Genomic DNA, 6,373 nt, shown 5'->3' with positions numbered 1-6,373 from the left:
TGAGTTATCTTAGTATTTGAAAATTCAAACAGAAAGAAATATATAATCATCTTTTTCAATTTTCATCATTTGTACCACCCACTAAGTAAAAAGGCTGATTGTTGTAGTTGCATCTCTAATTATATTTCATTTAGGACGTCGTGACAAGGCCCTTTTTCGATAAAAATGATGTACCTGATTCTGTTATTTAAAAAGATATTAAAAAACAACAACAACAACAACAACAAAAACAGGGTAATTTTATTGTGTGCGTAAACAGATTAACTCAATGGTTAATCACAAGTAAAATGACTACAATATTTCTTAGAAATACTATAAGTTCTTTATATTCCAAATATGGTCTTAAACTATTATCTTGAATCCTTCAAGCAGGCAGTGTCCCTGTCCCAGCATTAAATATAGCAGTTGTTTTTAACCTTCTTTTACTCTATTACTGTTTTTAACATTTTAACAATCATGCTATGTCTCATAGTCTCACTTTGCCTGGAAGTCTTCTTCCAGTTTTACTTTTATTCTTCACTAATACCCAGCTTCATGACGTGTGCGACAGTGACAGAAGTGCTGTGACAGAGTTCCTCTCCGATCTACAGAGTTGGTCAGCTGAGAGTGGCAAAACTATATTGCTTAATACGGTAGTAGATCTAGGTGAACCAGTCGAAACAATATCCACTGTAAATTATCTTTATAATTTTTGCGGAAGTTAGGGTGTATTTGTTCGCAAGACGATGTTTCTCTTCGGGAACTGAAAGACGCTTTGAAAGTATCTGAAGAGAACCAGTTCATGGTTGAACAAAACACACTTCTTCAAAGTAGAGTTTCTGACTGGTTCACATTGAGAATGTACCGTATTACAGGTTCAATTGTTCATAGGGTTCAATTGTTATTTGCACAAACGAGCAGATCCAGAAAATATTGTTAAAGCTATCATGCAGCCGTCTGAGCGCTGCAATGAGGCTCGGACTTGAATTTGTACCAAAAGTCCTCGAACGTTATAAAACTATGAAAAAGGCAAATAACGTTCAGATAACTCTCAAGAAAATTGGCCTGCTTATTGATACAGAGCATGGATTTTTGACCGCATCTCCAGACTCTGGCATTATTGAAAATGGCAATTTAGTTGGTTTGGTAGTAGTCAAGACAAAAGTTGCCGATAAATGGAGCAAAATATCTATTGCGAACAGTGCTAAAGACTCCGGCTACCCAATAAAATGTGTTGCCAGCAGTGTAACTCCACAATCTTCATGCTCAAAGAAACAAATCCCTGCTATCACCAAATTCAGCTGCAGCTATTTGTGTTTAGGTCATTTGCTAAGTTTTGTGACCTTGCAGTCTTTCAGGTTGAATGTGGACTTTGTTTGCTTAAGAATAAAGCTTAATGATGACTGGGTACAAAAACACTTGCCGAAACTTGAGCACATTTTTGATAATTGTATGGCTCCAAAAATTATTGAAAAACATAAAGCACTTTTGTAATTTAATAGTATTTTATGGAATCACCTTTTACCCTTAAGCTCTAACTCCTTTATAGTTAGGTCTCTTAACACGAATAAGATACATTTAATAATGAAATCGGAAAGAAACGTAGCTCTAAAGCTAATAAAGTTTGTCAGTAATTTCTGATTTGCACTTTGTTTCATGTTTGTACTTTCAGTCCCTCTAGTATACAGAAGCTCATATTGAAGGAACATGTCTGTGTCAAATGACAACTTCAGTTCTTATTTTAGTTGCGTGTCCACGATACAAAGAAACCAGAATTTTATTTATGTCCGGAGCATACCTATGGAAGACTAGTGCGCCATGCAAATTGCCAAATGCTAAATGACAAATATTTAATGCTTACTACCGATTATTTAATGCTATTGCCAAAAGCTTAATGCTAAATGCCATACCAAATGCTAAAAGCCATATATTCAATGCTAAGTGCTAAATGCTTAATGTCAAATAGCTAAATCTTATTGCAAAATGATAAATGCTAATCGTCAAATTATTTAACTTCATGAGTTGTGCTTTATTCACATTTGACCCGGGTGCCGTGCGATATATTAGTCTACAATTTTTCTTGCGATTTTGGGGGCATCGTAGATGGCTACGGGCTATGGCGTATGTGTTCACATTATATCCGAGCATCGTGCCTTTTTTTGTACAGTCTCCCGGGGAAGGCCGGGAGAAATCCGTATGGACGCTGCGCGGAGATTATACGGAAATCGTGCAATGTCAGTGCAGTTGCCGTGCAGTCTCCGCAAGCTTTCCACGGAAATCGTACGACGCCTGTACCGCTTCCGTGCATGCAGAGGCTGCGTGGAGAAGATACGGTGACGGTACAATCCTGGACGGCAGTCTTGGTGCTGAGCCAAACTTTGAAATCCCCATGTGATTCCCGCATCAACTCCTGCATCAGGGTGTCGTAGTGTCCCAGGGTGACCCGTCTCAACAGCCAGGGCTTCACGTATACCGTCCACTCCCTGTGCCTCTGTTGGGTCTTCTGCTCATCAAGGACGACCAGGGCTGCAATCATTGCCTGCTTTTTTCCTGATCTGCCTCAACTGCAACCGCAGGTATGCCGCTCTGAGTCTTAGTGGTACTATCATTTCTCTGAAGAATAAATAATAAAAATACATGTTTGAGATGGCCAATATATATAACCATCTGAAAAATGTTTTGCCCATATCAAGGCCGCCGCACGGCAATGGTGCGGCCGCTGTAGGATTGCCGCGCGATGACTACTCAATATCCGTGCGATTTCACGCGTACAACGCTGCAGCTGTACGAGGGCAGTGCGAAGGTCCCACGTGTCTACACTCTCCGTACGATTTCTTTTGGGCATTATGTCCACGGAAAATCGTGCGTTGGCTGCACGATCAGTGCGCGGTCTCTTGATACCCGTGCGGGGATTGTGCAATGCCATCTGCGACATGTCTTCGAGCTACGGGCTTACGTTTTTTCAAATTTATATACCTTTTCGCTAAACAAAATCGTAGAGGCTGCGGAGTCCGTGAATCCTTATGAAAATCGCACTGCCGTGAACTAGGCATAAATTACTGACCTGTATCTTTTAAATATTTCAAACATTAAATGCTCTACTAGTCTAAATTTAAAGTACTAACATGTTCTCCTTGTGATGGGAACAAGGAGTCAAAAGTGTTTTACTCTAAAATGTTCAGAAAAACGTTTTTAATTGGGACATTTTTCATTTAGCATTTAGCATTTAGCAATAAGAATGGCGCAATCGCCTTCCATAGTATGCGGAGGTAATGTTGTCTGTCTGCGCTGCTAAGGCTGGTCTATTGTAATTGCACGTTTCCAGGATCCGATCAGTTCTTTACGCTTAATAAAAAAGACTCCAGGATTACTGTGTGGCACAAAATGACCGGTAATCTGTTGAAAGTACTTGGGAAATATTATCTTGTCAAACCGTGTCTGCTAGTTACACTTTACGTGTAAAGCCATATTTCAGTAAGAATTGCTTGTATTGGATTGAAACTTCGTACAGTCAGCAGTGTTTTCGAGTCATCAAATGTACGGACATAGCCAAGTTAGATATTAGTAGTTCTTGGATGAATTCAATATAGATTATTTGGAAACTTTGGTAAAAGTTGTGGTAGCTACCAAGCTGCACCGACACAATTATAGGTCATATGGTGACTTTCCAGCTTTGATGATGGAGAAAGACCCCAGGTGGCCCTCCGTGAATCATTTCACATCGATAGAACCACCGGCCTTTCGTAAGCCAGCTGGACGGCTTCCTCACATGAAGAATTCAACGCCCATAGTGAGGCTCGAACCCACATCGATGAGGGGCAAGTGATTTGAAATCAGCGACCTCAACCACTCGACCACGGAAGCTGTATTTCAGTAACAATTATAATAATATATAACAAAAACTGAAACTTCATACAAGACTTCTTTTTTCACCAAACTTTCCCGCATAATCAAGCAGAGTACATGTTTTATATGTAACATGTTTTGCGACTAAAGTTTTATCTTTTTAATTATCATTGTGCTAATTTCTTCCGAATTGGCGAGTGCGCCGTCTTATGAGCTCTTGTTTGGCTGGCGTGGGTTCGGTGGAATTTACATTTTGCTGACAAAATGCCGGATTTACACAGTAATATATACTATGAAGGTCATTTGAAAGCGGTCAGAAGAAATTATTCTAATCAGGAAAAATAAAACACTTTCATCACATTAAACAACTTAATTTCCAATATTTAAGGGCGATCAGCCTCCCATCGCTGATTCCCAATATGACCCGGTGATTATGCGCTTCCGCTGATTTCAAATCAATTGTCGCTCAATGCTGTAAGTCCAAGCCTATTCGTATTTTTCTATGTTAATACCATCGAGTGGGTAGGCATTTTGACGGGGACTTGCTATTGAATACAAATATGTAATGGAAGAAAAATGACTCATTGACAAATATTTAATATGTGATATTTATTCATGCAGCAATGTATAATTCATTCATACAACAGTGCATCTCAGCCACTATACATCATATCAGAGGAATACTATATAAATAATAGGCATTATGTGACAATTTTGAATGTTTCCAAATCATGTCACAAATAATACAGCAATAAAATGACAGTTGAAAAAAAATGTTTTTGGTGGTGTCTTAGCCTCCCAATTCGTTCTTGATGGTGGGGAAAAGCCAAAAGTCACATGGTGCTAGGTCTGGAGAGTATGGGGACTGTGGTATAGTTTTAATATCTAGCCCAACTAGTGTTGTCGTGGTAACGACAGACGCATTTGGTGTTGCGTTGTCATGGTGAAGATAGAATTTTTTGCCGACAAGCTCTATCATTATGAACGAATTGAGAGGTTCGCGTTTCGACGACGTCGAAGACCTGCCAGTGGTTGTTCGAGAGTGTATCAGGAGAATAGCAACAGAAAAACAGCCAATTTAAATCTTGGGTTCACAGATACAAGAGGTGTGTGAAGGTCTGACTCTGGGGAATAGTTTAAGAAAATTTGACATGTGTGTTGTGTCCGACATTACAACGTAGACTTTCTGCAATTATTTATACATTTAGTTGCCCCGCTCACGGTTGCTATGGTAATAATGTTTAGCGTGTTATTTTTAATATTGTGACTTTGCTTCTGAGAATGAGTAAAAGGTATATGGAGCTATGTATGTTCAAAGAATTGTGCAAAAATATTATAAGATGAGTGTTACGGCACTTGTCCCGACACCTTCCGAACACTCCTCGTATATCTTTTATTGTAAATATTAGATTATTAGATAAAAATATGTTACAGCTGTTTATTGGCACACGTATTACTCCAAATGGTAGGTCATCACGCTCCTTTATTTATACACACCAGGACCGGAAATTCTTGCATACCAGACTGGGATTTCTGGTGATTTCACTGGAGCTGGAAAAAACTCCATCTTACATCCCGGGGCTGTAAGATGACTCTCGTGCTATAAATGACGTATAACGAACTACATCTGTGTTGTAGATGTGTGTAGTAATAATTGTGTTTTACGTAAAAGGGGATAAAAATCAAATACCTTGAAAGTTTCTGTTATCGGAAACAAACACTATTTATTTTAGGCCTAAGACGCACCTCAACGACAAACAAAGCAAATAATATATATTGTTTCAATTCTAACAAGTTAGCAGAGATTATTATGTTCATCCTTGACGACATCAATCAAATATTTGCCTGTTTTGTGTGGGTTTCTTTACCGGCGCGGCGTTATGACGTTTGACGCTATGGCGTAATAATTGCGACGCTCTAACAATGAGTAGTTGCATAATAACACACAATTATCCGTCTTCCTTATTTAACAGGAAACAAATCGACTTTATTTACTGTGATTTTATTGATAAACTGCCATATTGATATTCCGCCAGGCCTGGGATGAAAAAGATGATAGTTTTTAAGACATTGATAAAACTCTTACAAGTTCGTATTCCTCTTAGTTACCAAGTGTTCCTAGATTTTTTTTAATCCGAGTACTAACAATAAAGCTATGAATCGCAGGCTAAAGAAACATTTTTCAAATTTCCTCGTCTTTTCCATTCAGAGAGTCGGGTTGAATATAGGCATGCAAAAGGGGCAATTTTAGAGATCTCGTAATATTCTTTCAACTATAATCATATAAAAAATTGCAAACTTGGTAGGCTGTCTGGAAGCAGCGAGCACGTACAGTGATCAAACAATGCAAAAGATAAAAGGTAAAGGTAGATTTCTCGGAAGCACAGAGCACCTCAAACACAGCAATAAAGCCATGCATCGAAAAGTAGGCCATTAGGCCTAGTCGCAAAGTAGATTAAGTATATAGATCGGGGACCTGAAACATCTACCATGCATATCCCTAGACATTTTTTTTTTAATTTTAAAAACTTTGGTCCTGCCAAGAAAT

The sequence above is a fragment of the Mercenaria mercenaria genome, chromosome 11 (genome assembly GCF_021730395.1).
Source record: "Mercenaria mercenaria strain notata chromosome 11, MADL_Memer_1, whole genome shotgun sequence".
Lineage (NCBI taxonomy): Eukaryota > Metazoa > Mollusca > Bivalvia > Venerida > Veneridae > Mercenaria > Mercenaria mercenaria.
Note: the sequence above shows the minus strand (reverse complement) of the source record.